The sequence below is a fragment of the Moschus berezovskii genome, chromosome 17 (assembly GCF_049115385.1).
Source record: "Moschus berezovskii isolate FMDL1 chromosome 17, NW_MosBer_1.0, whole genome shotgun sequence".
Classification (NCBI taxonomy): domain Eukaryota; kingdom Metazoa; phylum Chordata; class Mammalia; order Artiodactyla; family Moschidae; genus Moschus; species Moschus berezovskii.
In genome coordinates this window covers 61525790-61541152 of record NC_142476.1, presented here as the reverse complement: position 1 = coordinate 61541152, position 15363 = coordinate 61525790, and the positions used below count along the sequence as shown (strand labels likewise).

Here is a 15363-nt window from a genome sequence, read left to right as displayed (position 1 = left end):
AGCTTAGCTGCTCCGTGGCACGTGGGATCCTCTTGGACCAGGGATCAAACCTGTGTCTTCCTCATTGGCAAGCAGACTCTTAACCACTAGACCACCAGGGAAATCATGGAACTGATTTATTACATACATAATCTTTGTGCAGCAAGGCTTCCCTGTTGGTTCTTTTTAAAATTGAAGTTTAAAGAGATCCTTTAAAAAAAAACCAAAACAACGAAAAACCTTACTTGGATTGCATTGAAATTTGCTTTTAATTTATCAGAAAGACCCAAAATAGTAGAATGGAAGGGCTTAGGAGAGGATTGATTGCTATATTTTCTGTGAATGCTCATTGCTAGTAAAATTTATTTTTGCTGTGCAGTGCCATCTTATCAGAGAGCTGATGTGAGAGCCAAAGTTGTATGAGAGAGCATAAACGCATACCTCCTGCTTTCTCTTAGACTAGGAACTAATAGTTATATCCAAATAAGCAGTTTATAAGTCTTACCTTGCTAAGATTTGGGAAACATCTTTTAATACAGTGAAAAATATGTTGCTTATTGTTGAAGCTGGTTGATGAATACATGAAGGTGCATCATACTTTACTTCTTTGTATGTTTTAATATTTTATTGTACAAAATGTTCAATTAAAAACACTGTAAGTATGTGACAGAAAATCTCACATGGAGTCTTAGGAGCTAGACGTCTAAATCTTATTAAAAACAAATGAGGAGACTTGAACTTCCGGCAATGCTTACATATATATATTCTCAAGAAGGCTGAATCCAACAAGGGTTATGGCAGAGGGAATAGTTTCTGATCTACCTGGCACTAACCAGTTTCTTCACTATTTAGCAAGATTTTTATTTAAAGCCTTCTACTTGTCAGTCATTGTTCTAAGTACTGAGCAACAGCAGGGGACAAAACTGACAAAAATCCCTGGGTTGTTCTTGACACATGCCAAGCACATTACACGTATTTTCACACCTTATCCATAGTGCCCGGTGCAATGCTAGATGGTGAGCTATACCTTCGGTGAAAGTGTGTTAAATGAATAACTGTATACAATAAGTGTGGTTTTTATTCCCATTTGACAGTTGAGGTCACTAAGGCTTAAAAAGGTTACTTGACTAAAGTCACACAGCTGTTAATGACGGAGCTAGATCTTAAACTCAGGTCCTTGTGACCTCAGGTCCATGCTGTGAACCATGCCCTTGTACTGCCTCCAAGATAGAGGATAGGCGTCTTCAACTGAGCACTTGCATGTCCATAGACACTTTCTCACCCACTATCACTTTTATACAGACAAACCTTAGTATCTAGGTGAGTGTGTTGTTGTTGGTTAGTTGCTAAGTCGTGCCTGACTTTTTTGTGACCCTATGGACTGTAGCCCGCCAGGCTCCTCTGACCATGGGATTTCCCAGGCAAGGATACTGGAGTGGGTTGCTGTTTTTTTTCCTCCAACCTAGGGATCAAACCTGAGTCTCCTGCATTGGCAGACAGCTTTTTTACCACTGAGCCACCAGAAAATCCCTTAGGGTGAATATCCTGAGATGCAATTAAATCTACTATCACTTAAAACATCAGCTATTAGATATTCTTATTGTGGTTTAAGTTGGTTTGTTTTTCTTGTTTTAAATTGTCCTTATCTTTAGTCTTAATCCCTCTTACAATGTTTGGTAAAATATTACTGTAGCACTATGCTCTCATAGTGGGTTTGCAACAGATGTTTTTTAGAATAAAAACCTGGGAGGGCCTAATAGCTGATTTTCTCAGTCGTCTTTGTCCTCAGCTACATATGTATGTGTGTTTACTTGAGATTCACCTTTATGTTTTTCCCATCCAGTTAGTTGATATTTGATAATTGGTTGTCTTACTACCAATACTGTAGATGTGGGTGGCATTTGTGATAGAGTATAGTGAAAAAATTGGCTTAAAGCTAAACATTCAGAAAACTAAGATCATGGCATCTGGTCCCATCACTTCATGGGAAATAGATGGGGAAACAGTGGAAACAGTGTCAGACTTTATTTTTTTGGGCTCCAAAAAATAAATCACTGCAGATGGTGATTGCTGCCATGAAATTAAAAGACGCTTACTCCTTGGAAGGAAAGTTATGACCAACCTAGATAGCATATTAAAAAGCAGAGACATTACTTTGCCAACCAAGGTCCGTCTAGTCAAGGCTACGGTTTTTCCCGTGGTCATGTATGGATGTGAGAGTTGCACTGTGAAGAAAGCTGATCGCCGAAGAATTGATGCTTTTGAACTGTGGTGCTGGAGAAGACTCTTGAGAATCCCTTGGACTGCAAGGAGATCCAACCAGTCCATTGTAAAGGAGATCAGTCCTGGGTGTTCATTGGAAGAACTGATGCTAAAGCTGAAACTCCAGTACTCTGGCCACCTCATGCAAAGAGTTGATTCACTGGAAAAGACTCTGATGCTGGGAAGGATTGGGGGCGGGAGGAGAACGGGACGACAGAGAATGAGATGGCTGGATGGCATCACCGACTTGATGGACATGAGTTTGAGTGAACTCTGGGAGTTGGTGATGGTCAGGGAGGCCTGGCGTGCTGCGATTCATGGGGTCGCAAAGAGTCGGACACGACTGAGTGACTGAACTGAACTGATAGGTATAGGCTTTTTAAAAGTAAAGATCCACTTGGTGTGTGAGAAATACTTGTTATCTCTGTTAGGCAATCAATAACTCTACATTAGAATTGCAATACCTGGGTCAGGGGAGATATCATGGGCTTTGGAGTCAGATAGAGCTGAACTTATTCATTTTTTTTCAGTTATTATGTGACCTTCGACAAGTTGCATAAATTCCATGAAGTTTAACTTTCTATTTTATAATATAAAGGGTTCTATATATCTGCTGCAATAATAATTATGTGAGTGCTTACCATATGAAAAACCAAGAATTATGGCATAGCAAGTTTAGATAAACCTGCCGTTAGGTTACACAGTCGCTAAGAGTGGATATAAACCCAGAATATAAATCTGGATCTGCCTAGTTGCCAAACTTGTACCTATTTGCTGGTAGGAAAGCCATAAAAAATAGTCCCTTCTACCCATTTTTTCAAGTAGTTTCTCTACGTTTCAAAAAGAACATTCAGTTCAGTTCAGTCGCTCAGTCGTGTGTGACTCTGCGACCCCATGAATCACAGCACGCCAGGCCTCCCTGTCCATCACCAACTCCCGGAGTTCACTCAAACTCATGTCCATCGAGTCGGTGATGCCATCCAGCCAGCTCATTCTCCGTTGTCCCCGTCTCCTCCCACCCCCAATCCCTCCTAGCATCAGACTCTTTTCCAGTGAGTCAACTCGTCGCATGAGATGGTCAAAGTATTGGAGTTTCAGTTTTAGCATCAGTCCTTCCAATGAACACCCAGGATTGATCTCCTCTAGAATGGACTGATTGGAGCTCCTTGCAGTCCAAGGGACTCTCAAGAGTCTTCTCCAGCACCACAGTTCAAAAGCATCAATTCTTCGGCGATCAGCTTTCTTCACAGTGCAACTCTCACATCCATACATGACCACGGGAAAAACCGTAGCCTTGACTAGACGGACCTTGGTTGGCAAAGTAATGTCTCTGCTTTTTAATATGCTATCTAGGTTGGTCATAACTTTCCTTCCAAGGAGTAAGCATCTTTTAATTTCCTGGCTGCAATCAGCATCTGCAGTGAAAGGTGATTTTAAAATGCAGCATTTTTTTTTTTTTTAGTTCTCTTTTTAAAAAAAGGCACCTGTTGGAGAAAGTTTTATAGGTAATTTGGTTCATAAGACCAGATTTTAATTTCAAAATTTAGTAAGTTCCTTGATTATATTTATTCAAATATTACATAAAGAGGAAAAACAGAGTGCATGAACACAGAAAACTCTGGGTAGTCCTCAAGAGAGACAAGATAATTTTAGAAATGGCTTGATTTTGAGAAAGAGAAATGAGGCTTAAGTATATTAGGAATTAACCATATTTTAATGTTAGTGTAGTTTCAAACAAGTAAGTCTGTTTTAGTTTGTGTCAGAGGTGTCTTTTAGTGTAAGAACTTGAAGCGTGTTGTTTTTAGTAGACAAGCATGACTAGTTGGAACAATATCTTTTTGTAATCCCGCCTTTAAAAAGTTGCTGAGCAGGAGAAATCCAGAGACAAGCTGTCTTTGAAGCTTTTTGTGGCATATTTGAGAACTGAGTAGTCAAGAGCTTTGTGTCTTAATGATGTGTCTGCTTTTATGTGTAATCTTCAGTCAAATGCCAAGTTGTAAAAGCTTGTCTACCTCCCCACTCCCCCTAATCAAAAAAAAAGTTGTTTTTCTTCTGTATATCTGCATGGGAATAGGAGAAATAGGCTTTTGTCCTAAGAATAGAAAAAAAGACATTGCACAGATCAAGTGTATTTTAGTTGGGTCTAGAACTTCATTGTAAATTTAAACTCTTCACATAGACTGAAAATAGCACCTTGATTCAGTAGTTAAAGTTAGGATATAAATGCCTTTTTGCTTAGGTCACTGGATCCTAAGTTAAATATCATCCTCTTCTAGTGTATAGTTGGGCAACAGAGTGAAGTGATCTAGAATTTATTACTAAAAGTGTGGTCTGTGGACCAGCAGCATTGGTGCCTTTTGCAAATGTAAAATGTCAGACCCAGCCCTTAGCCAGCTTAATCAGAGTATTCAGGTGATTTGTGTGTGTCTCAGAGTCTGAGAAGCACCAGTTGAACATGAGCTATGGACGTGAATCTGACGCTTTCTAATGTTGTGACTTTGGGCAAGTTATTTAACCTCCTGAGTTTCCGTTTCCTTATTTGTAGAACAGAGATAATAATGGTATATGTGCAGTGCTTAGGGGAATGGAGTTCACAGGAAGTGCTTCATTAGAGTTAGCAAGGTGTTTTTAAGGTGTGGGGTACACTATGTGCAGCACATGAGTAATTACAAAGTAAAATGCCAATGTTTCTTACCGTGAACCCCATTATTCATTTATTGGTAAGGGTATTAGAAATAGCTTTAGGATCGTGTGCTAGTATTATCTTTCTGTATCAGTGTTATTTGTCATGGAATAGCAAAGTGAAAAGTACATAACTTATAACTTTCGAGCATGAATAAAATCAATGTAAGTACAAATTCACAGTAAGAACTTTAAGCATCCCATAAGGCATCACCGACTCTGTGGACATGAGTTTGAGTGTACTCCGGGAGTTGGTGATGGACAGGGAGGCCTGGCGTGCTGTGATTCATGGGGTCGCGGAGAGTCGGACACGACTGAGCGACTGAACTGAACTGAACTGAACTGAAATCACCAGAAGGTTGTAGTTGAGGATTTGACCATCTTTGCCAAAAGTACCAAAGGCAACACCTTAAGGTTATCATAGGGCTATTTTCTTTCTACCTGAATTGCCTCATAAAACTGTATGTTCTTAGAAAGAGGGTGGAAGAAAGGAAGGGGGAGAATGACCTGCAGATTCTCTTCCTCCCCCCACCTCTCTCTGTCTACCTTCTTTCCTCCACTAACCTCCAAGAGTTGTTGACTTCTGCTTTAGATGTTAGAATCCTCTATACATATTAGAGAAGAAAAAACCTAGTGCCTACATTTCATAATCCTATATGTAGAATTAAGTTTTGCTGTTAATAATTGTTTAATATTAGTTTTTAAAAAGACTAGTTAAGCCTTGTTACTCCAAAATTTCTATAAGAACTGTATAAAACGTATGTCTGTCTTGTCTGTGGGGGATAACTACAGACTGCGAAGTTTAAGAAAAAGCTGGAAGTGCCCCTTTGAGGTCTGTCCTGGTGGGGCTTTATCTGTAAACCTGCATTGTTGGAAATGCTTCATAGAGTAACTGTGTGGCTTCCTTTACTCATAGAACTGTTAGGTCAGTGGGAAAGAATTACAAGACTGAGCCGCCAAGTAAACTGTGAAAAACGTAACAGTCAGACTTTTAAAATCTTATATATTGGCATATCCCAACAATCTGTACTGTTCTAAGGTGTGATAGCTTAGGAGTGAACATGATCTGAATTTAATATATTTTAAAGAGTGTCAAATTCAGAGCTAGCAGATCTATCTCCTGACCCTAACCATGGTCCTAAAGTAAATTGCTTCAGGAAATTGGATCCCAAAGATTACGATCTTTTTCCTTAGGTGGGAAATTTTGAAGTGTGTCTGTATTCCACTGGAGATCAAAGAGATGAAAGAATTTTGTGCTGATTGACATGACAGCTGTGGATTGAGCAAAACTTCTTTTGGAAAGGGCTATCTTACCTTGAAGATTATGACTTTGGAGGAACTAAGGTGTAGCAGCAGAAAGAATCAGAACATGTGTAATTCCTTAAAAATTTATTGGCTTAAATAAAAATTTGCCCTGTGTTATACATAATTTAAAAACCCTTTACACTTTGTGCAGGGAAAAAAAAAGCTGCAAATGCCCTAACGTAGAATTAGAATATTTTGTATTTTATTTCACTTTATTTAGGTGTTAAATGTGATTAAGAATATATAGGATTAGGTTGAGCTTCCCTGGTGGTTCAAATGGTAAAGAATCTGCCTGCAATGCAGGCACCCGGGTTCGATTCCTGGGTTGGAAAGATCCCCTGGAGGAGGGCATGGCAACCCACTCCAGTATTCTTGCCTGGAGAATCCCATGGGCAGAGGAGCCTGGTGGGTTACAGTCCATGGGATTGCAAAAAGTTGGACACAATTGAGCAACTGACACTTTCATTTTTATTTTTTTTTTCAGGATTAGGTTACAAATAAATCTTGGGAAATTTTTGTAGGCCTACAGTATACTGAATTTGATGGTCCTACAGATTTTTTTGTTTTGTTTTGAATATCAAAACCTCAGCCTTATTAGTGATTGACCATTTGGCAAAAATGACTTTGGTGTATGGCAACAGTTGGCCTCCACAGGATTAGGCAACAGAGGCCAACTTAGTTTCTTGGCATTGCTGAATGACCCCAGACTTTCCCCTGAGGGGCAGGACCTGCCTCTCTGCAGTTTATGACATGGTTGAGTTACCCCAGGAAAGAACTCTGAAGGGACTGAGCCATTTGTGTCCAGCTTCCCAAACTCACCAGTCATGTAAGTCATAAATGGGTCTTAGACTTTCAGTCCATAGTGTCTGTCTGCTATTTTAGAACAGAAGAATGTTTCTTGAACCTTACAAGACCTATTAGAAAGTAATGTCCTGAGCCAAAAGCAAATGAATTTGTAAAACAATGGTTTTAGAAAAATGGTTCTGAAATAAGCCTGGAATAGTGATTTATAGAGCTAGTCATAAAAGATTTTTCTTCCCTGAGATGAATAGAATACCCATCAACAAAAGTAAGAAGGAGCCAAGATACTTTCTTCAGTTTAAAAAAATATGTATAATAAAATAAATAGTACAGTAATAAATCAGATTTACTATGAATATATTCTAGACCCAGACTACTAAAGTAGTCTCCAAGATATAAAGCAAGTTAGACTTAGTTTACTGATTTTCCTTATTACCAGAACCTAAGCAGTGTAAAAGGATTAACTAAAGTATTAAGATACATGCTAAATAAGGGAATGGAAAAGATTAATAAAAGGAGACCAGACTGACAAGAAACTCTTATTTGTCTCTTTAGTAATAATCAAGCTATAAGAAAACATGGGAAATCTTTAAATAGAAATGTTTCATTTTCTCCGTTCAATTAAACAACAAATATTGTCAACTGTTCCTTCAGTGTGTAACTTGAATTTGAACATTTCTCTTTATTTGCACAGAAGCCAACGTTGTCTAAACAAACACACATGCACACACACACACACACACAAATACACGCTTGTTTATTTCTATTTAGCTATATCTACCTAATTGTACCCACACACACTGTGTGTGGTGTGTGTGTGTATGTGTTTTAAGAGAAAAAATGGCCTGACAAAACTATATGTACTATAGTTGGGTTTTAGAGAAGTAAAACTAAAACAGTTCTTTTTGTTCTGGCCCAGACTTGGTTATTTATCTTAGAGCAGAAGCAGGGAGCATTAAAACACATAGATGTGGTTATGTCATCAACGAAGAGTTGAGTCCATGGTATACAGGCCTCTGTATTAGCTTTATTGGGTGTACAGAAGTCATGATTTTTATCTCTTAGAAATGTCAGATATGTGTCATGCATGCTAGCACTCCTTTTTCCCTGAGCAGACTTGACTAATTTCCTATGGTATTGTGGAATTGGCTTCGAGTCCCTAGCAGGCCATTATCATCTGATTATAGATTATAACATGAAGCCCTTTCAAACTTATTATATAAGTGAGGGCCCTGGGCAGTGTCATCTCCTAATGCTTCATATGCCATCACTGTGTTTAGGGCTCTGAAACCTTTATGGCTTTGATCTTAGTTACAATAGCTAGACTTAAACTCTGGACTCTCCTCTGCAGTGGGCAGCAACTGAAATCTCTGTTCATTTCTGTTAGCTTTATTTTAGCTGCTTGCATCTTGCTCTGCATGCATGCTCAGTTGCTCAGTGATGTCCAACTCTTTGCCACCCCATGAACTGTAGCCCATGAGGCTCTTCTGTCCCAGGCAAGAATACTGGAGTGAGTTGCTATTTCCTTTTCCAGGAGATCTTCCTGACCCAGGGATTGAGCCTGTGTCTCTTGTGTCTCCTGCTTTGGCAGGTGGGTCCTTTGCCACTAGTACCGCCTGAGACGGAGAAGGCAATGGCGAGCCACTCCAGTGCTCTTGCCTGGAGAATCCCATGGATGGCGGAGCCTGGTAGGCTGCAGTCCATGGGGTCGCTAAGGGTCGGCGACTTCACTTTCACTTTTCACTTTCACACATTGGAGAAGGAAATGGCAACCCACTCCAGTGTTCTTGCCTGGAGAATCCCAGGGACAGGGGAGCCTGGTGGGCTTCCATCTATGGGGTCACACAGAGTCGGACACGACTGAAGTGACTTAGCACAGCACCGCCTGAGAAGCCCTCATCTTGCCCTGCTGCTGCTGCTCAGTCGCGTCAGTCGTGTCCGACTCTGTGCGACTCCATAGACGGCAGCCCACCAGGCTCCCCCATCCCTGGGATTCTCCAGGCAAGAACACTGGAGTGGGTTGCCATTGCCTTCTCCGGCATCTTGCCCTATCTGTGTGTAATTTTTGAGTGTCAGCCAAAAATTTTGGTAGAGTTCATACTTAGAAATTGGGGGACATGTGCTCTTCTCTATGAGTCTCTCTTGTTTCATTTCTTCCCTTCATTTGCTAGCTGTTTTAGATGCCCCAAACTCTGGTTTTTCAAGCCAGTAAGTTAAGTCTGTGAAGTTTTATCTTAATTTTAACTGTCCCACATAGCACAAACTGGGACCTGCCTTCAGAATAAAAGTCATTCAAACCAACCAACCAACCTGGAAATTCACCCAGGACTATTCCCTTCTTCCAAGTGTAACCCCTGACTCCCTATCTCCCCACACTTTTGTCCTCTCCTGTGATTTTCTCTCTGCATTTGGTAGCTCTCCAGTACTTTTGGTAGTTGATTTTTTAATATTTTGCCCAGAGTTTATAGTTGTTATGGGCAGGAAAATTGCCCCATATAGGAGCAATTACCCATGACGTCTTTGTTCTTTCCTTTTTTATGTAATTTATTTATTTTGGTTGCCCTGGGTCTTCATTGCTGTGTGTGGGCTTTGTTCAGTTGTTGGGAGTGGGGACTACTCTCTAATTGTGGTGTGCTGGCTTCCTGTTATGATGACTTCTCTTCTTGTGGAGTACCGGCTCTAGGTTGCAGGGGCTTCAGCAGTTGCAGTGCATGGACTCAGTTGTCACGTGGCATGTGGGATCCTCCTGGACCAGGGATCGAACCTGTTTACCCTGCATTGGCAGGTGGACTCCTATCCGCTGTGCCACCAGAGAAGTCCCCTGTTCTTTCCTTTTTTAAAAAATTGAGATGTAGCTAAAATACCATAATTTATTTCCAACATGGTTTTTCCCGTGGTCATGTATGGATATGAGAGTTGGACTGTGAAGAAAGCTGATCGCCGAAGAATCGATGCTTTTGAACTGTGGTGTTGGAGAAGACTCTTGAGAGTCCCTTATACTGCAAGGAGATCCAACCAGTCCATTCTGAAGGAGATCAATCCTGGATGTTCATTGGAGGGACTGATGCTAAAGCTGAAACTGCAATACTTTGGCCACCTCATGCGACGAGTTGATTCACTGGAAAAGACTGTGATGCTGGGAAAGGTTGGGGGCGGGAGGAGAAGGGGACGACAGAGAATGAGATGGCTGGATGGCATCACCGACTCTGTGGACATGAGTTTGAGTGACCTCCGGGAGTTGGTGATGGACAGGGAGGCCTGGTGTGCTGTAATTCATGGGGTCGCGGAGAGTTGGACACGACTGAGTGACTGAACTGAACTGAACTGAAGCTCTGTGACCACTAAGTAGTAACTCTCCTCTCTTTCTTCCCCAGCCCGTGGTAACCTCAAATCTAATTTCTGTTTCTATGAATTTGCCTCTCCTAGATATTTCATATAAGTGGAATCATATAATATGTAGCCTTTTATGACTGGCTTCTTTCACTTAGCATAATGTTTTCAGGGTTCATCCTTGTGGTTGCAGATCTCAACTTTATTCCTTTTTATGGCTGAATAATATTCTATTGTACATATATATTTCATTTTGATTATCCATTTATCTATTGATGGACATTGTTCCAACCTGTTGGCCATAATATGTAAATAATGTTGCTGTGAACATTCACAATGTAAATTTTTGTGTGGACATTATCATTTTTCTTGGGAATATGTGTAGGACTGAATCATGCATTTTTTTCATGTGTGTTTAATTTCTGAATTATGTATGTTTAATCATTTGAAGAACCGCCAGATTGTTTCCCAGTGTAGCTGTGCCATTTTACATTCTTATCAACATATGTGGAGGGTTCTCATTTCTCCACATCCTTGCCAACATCTGTAGTCTGTGTTTTGGTTGTAGCCTTCACAGTGGGTTAGAAATGTATTTCGTTGTGGTTTTAATTTGCACTTCCCTGGTGGCTAATGTCTCCCTTATTCTTAAAATACTTAAGTCTCTTGACTTGCATGTAATACCCACACTCTGTTGGTTTCCCTGTTATCTCATTATCTATTCTGAGTCTCTTTTGTTGATTCTGCCTCTTCTGCCTGCCCTTGAAAAATGGAGTTCCTCAGGTACAAGCTGGGTCTTCTTGTCTTTCTGAATATTTTTCTTAGGGAATTTTGTTCAGTCTCATGCATTTCAGTATCTTCTGTAGTAGAGGCAGTCCTTTATGTTCCTTGACTTTTAGATATGATATCGTGAGACTCCCTTAAGATGACCACCAAGTAACTGGCCAAATTAAAATCTGTGGTTCTAAGACTGTGAGCAGTTTGCTTTTGGTTTTCTAAGTGTTAGTTTGAACTTTAGATGAGTGTGTATGTTGGTGTGGGGGGAGAGAAAGGGAAGCTTTTGGACACACATATTGGCAGCAGGAAATTCTGAGGATTATTTTGGAGCACCTGGGAATTTGCTCACCTGCTAAGACCTCCTCACTGTGTAGAAGAGCTGTTTCTCATCTGACCAAAGAGGCTCAAGGAGTGACTGTCATAGGTGACTGACAGGTTGCTGAGACGGTGGCCTGCTTTCCTCCCTTTTGCACGGCTTTACTGCTTAGTGAGATTGTGGGGCATTCCTTCTGACCAGGAATCTCACTTTCTTCTCCTTTTGGGTTAAGGATAGGTGGGAGTCAATAATAAGTAAATTTTTATATTCAGTCTGCAAGTGTTCTTTGTCATTTTGTGATACCAAAGGTGAACCTGAGATAATCTATTACCAAGTTTATGTGTGTGTGTGTGTGTGTGTATGCGCACTCAATCATGTCTGACTCTTTGCAACCACATGGATTGTAGCTGCCAGGTCCTCTGTCCATGGGATTTCTCAGGCACGAACACTGAGGTGGGTTCATGCCATGCCATCCTCCAGGGGATCTTCCCAACCCAGGGATTGAACCTGAACCCATGACTCCTGTGTCTCCTCCATTGCAGGTGGATTCTTTGCCGCTGAGCCATTGGGGAAGGCTGAGACAGATCTATTACCAAGTTTACACCCAAGTTTACAAGCCTGAGACAGATTTGTTGTTCATATGCTAAGCTGTGTCCCACTCTTTGCGACCCCTTGGACTGCAGTTCGCCAGGCTTCCCTGTCCTTCACTGTCTTAGAGTTTGCTCATACTCATGTCTATTGAGCCAGTGATGCCATCCAACCGTCTCATCCAATGTCGCCCTCTTCTCCTCCTGCCCTAATCTTTCCCAGCATAAGGGTCTTTTCCAGTGAGTCAGCTCTTTGCATCAGGTGGTCAAAGTATTGGAGCTTCAGCTTCAGCATCAGTCCTTCCAATGAATATTCAGGTTAATTTCCTTTAGGATTGACTGACTGTCTCTTAAAACATTGCCTGTAAATTGATGATTCTCAAATGTGTGTCTCCAGTTCCCACCTCTATCCTCAGCTCCAGAAGACTACCTGTAGGGCAGTGAAATGTCAGGATGACTGCTTATAATATGCATTTGGTTCAAATTAGAAGAGAAGGCCATTTATTTTCTAATCTAAGCTATAGATAGGGTGAGTAAAAAGTGTACAAAAAACATAAAGGAAAACAAATTCCAAAGGGGGAACTAGTGCAATAAATTCTGATCTAAATATGAATCAAATTAAAACTTGGTATGCTTTGGAGCAACTGGTAGTAGCCAGAAAGGGTATTGTATTGTGGCATTAGGAGCATTCTTTTTCTAGTAGCAAAAGGGTCATGACCTTATAAGCATAGAGAACGAAATGTGTAGGGAAAGAGCAAATTAGCCAACATGGCACGGTCAGGTTCTCTTGCCCCACGTTTTGTAAATGATTATGTAACAGCTGAGATCACTTATAGCACTGTGCATGCACGTCATGAGGTACTTGCTTGGCCATGGGCAACTTTTTGTTCTGTAAGCATATGTAAGCTCCACCTGGAAAGTCCTTGTGGGTGTGTTGTGTTAGGTTATGTTATGGCTGCTGCTACAGCTGTTGTGCCAGCCATGGAGAGAATAAACATGTCTGCAGTTCCTATGGCTCCTTTATGCAGAATCTAATTCTCTGATCAAGGATAGAACCCAGGGTCCCTGCACTGGAAGCGTGGAGTCCAGCCACTTAGCCAAGGAAGTCCCTGAAATGTGAATTTTAAATCTTAACGTTGAAGGACAAAAATAAAGCAGAGCTGAGGGAAGTTGGGAAGAGGTATAGAAGAATGGGTACAGGTTCTGATAGTCTTGTTTTGTGAAGGAGTCATCAAAGTATTTGTATTTGATAGAACAAAAAGGAAATTGGTAGTATATCTAAAAAGTAACGAACTAAAATTAATGATATACACTGAGAGGAATAGAAAGGGTGTTTATGGCAAGTGTAAGTTAACTAAAGCATCAGTCCTATCAGATGTATCTCATAGATACCTGGTGATAAATGAAGCTGCTGCTGCTAAGTCACTTCAGTCGTGTCCAGCTCTTTGCGACCCCATCGTCAGCAGCCCACCAGGCTCCCCCGTCCCTGGGATTCTCCAGGCAAGAACACTGGAGTGGGTTGCCATTTCCTTCTCCAGTGCATGAAAGTGAAAAGTGAAAGTGAAGTCGCTCAGTCCTGTCCAACTCTTAGCGACCCCATAGATGGCAGCCCACCAGGCACCCCCTTCCATGGGATTTTCCAGGCAAGAGTACTAGAGTGGGGTGCCATTGCTTTCTCCAATGTGATAAATGAAGAAATATTGGTAAAAGTGAATTATTTAGAAAATTGAGAGTAACTACAGGAAAACCCCTCAAATGAAATGGTTAAATATGATTGCCTTTAGTAACAGGAGAACAGAGCCTTTGGTCCGCCTTGATTTTTTTTTAACCATATGCTATATATTACTTTGATTACAAATTTAAAGACAAAAGAAAACATGCTTCAATTGTAGAGGAGTATCCACTCATTAACGTGCAGAAAGGGCTGCCTGTCACTGTTCTGAGTTCTTTTTCATATGGTTGAAAGCCTCTGATTCTTGTAATTACACATGGCACTTCTGTTTGAGTGTTAGATGAGTGGGTTTGTAGAAGTGTGGTGTGTGTGTTTTTCTGAGGCTCCTTTGGCTTGTGCTGGGTAATTAATCTTTAGTTTATATTCTTCCCATTTTTTTTTATTACTTAAAGAGCATCAAAATCACTGGAAAACTGAAATCAGGCATTTTAGTTCAATGCTTACATATTTTTATAGAATCATCCATAGCATAAGACTTCATAAGTAACAACTTAAGTTTTTATTTCCCAAGATAGGTCTGAATGTCCTCCACTTTCTATGTTTGAATTGGACTTCCTGCTAACTAGCTTTTAAAGGCTAATGAGATTAAGAGCCAAATTTGGTGCCTGTGCAGTTCTTAACCTAGTTGACTTTATGAGCTGTCTTCCTCCATTTTTATAGAACTTCTTTTATATCCAAATGTAATGATCTATTTATAGATAAGAGATAAAGTGTTTTAATCTTACTCCGGGGATCCCTGATGAGCCCCAAATGAAATGCAAGTGAAACAATAAGCTGAGCACCAGTGCATAATTGCTATGCTAGCTGAAGCTTTAATCCTCTCATAAAATATTTATCTATGCTTTATATCACAGATATAAAGATCTTTTCCATCGGAAGGTATATTTTATTAGTTTGCTAATTATGGCTGAAATGAAAGACAAAGTGTGAATGCATTTTTAGTTTTAAGTATGTTTTTAAATTAGTTAAACCACTTAAAAAGCTTTATTTTGGAATAATTTTAATCTTATAGAAGAGTGAAGAAATAGTACAGAAGACTCACAGGTCTGGTACCCAAATTCAGCAAATTTTAACTTTTTGCTACACTAGGTTTATCATTTTTGTTTTTTCCTCTATCTATGCTCACACTTAGACACACACACACACACACACACTGGCACACATTATTTTTTGAGAGTATGCTGCATACATAATGTCCCTTTTACTTAATACTTTATTGTGGCTTTCTTAAGAACAGCAATATTCTCTTACATCACCACGGTAGACTCAATAAAATCAAGAAAACTTAACATGCCCACAATACTTGTATCTTTAGTCCATATGCCAGTTTTGTCCGTTGTTCTAATAATGTCCTTTATGCGTTTTCCCCCTGCCCATTCAAGATCCAGGCTAGAATTGCATGTGGTTGTTACTGCTTGGTAGTTTTCTCTAACCTGGAATATTCCTCAGCCTTTCTTAGTGTTATGACATTAATATTTTGGAATAATGCAGGGTGGTTGTTTTATAGCATGTTCCTAAAACAGGATTTGTTCGGTGTTTCCTCATGGTGAGACAAGGATTGTTCACCCCTGGCCAAAGGGCAACATGAACGATGT

The 15363-nt window shown here is 40.3% G+C and overlaps 1 protein-coding gene and 1 non-coding gene across 2 annotated transcripts in view; both read left to right on the top strand.

Moving 5' to 3' along the window:
- SMYD3 (SET and MYND domain containing 3) overlaps nt 1–15363 on the top strand; it is a 744849-nt gene that overhangs the window by 28663 nt on the left and 700823 nt on the right. The gene's annotated exons all lie outside the window — the stretch shown is intronic.
- Nucleotides 5750–5876, top strand: LOC129551866 (small nucleolar RNA SNORA18). Its single transcript, XR_008685173.1, has one exon. It is a non-coding gene; the product is annotated as a small nucleolar RNA SNORA18 (small nucleolar RNA).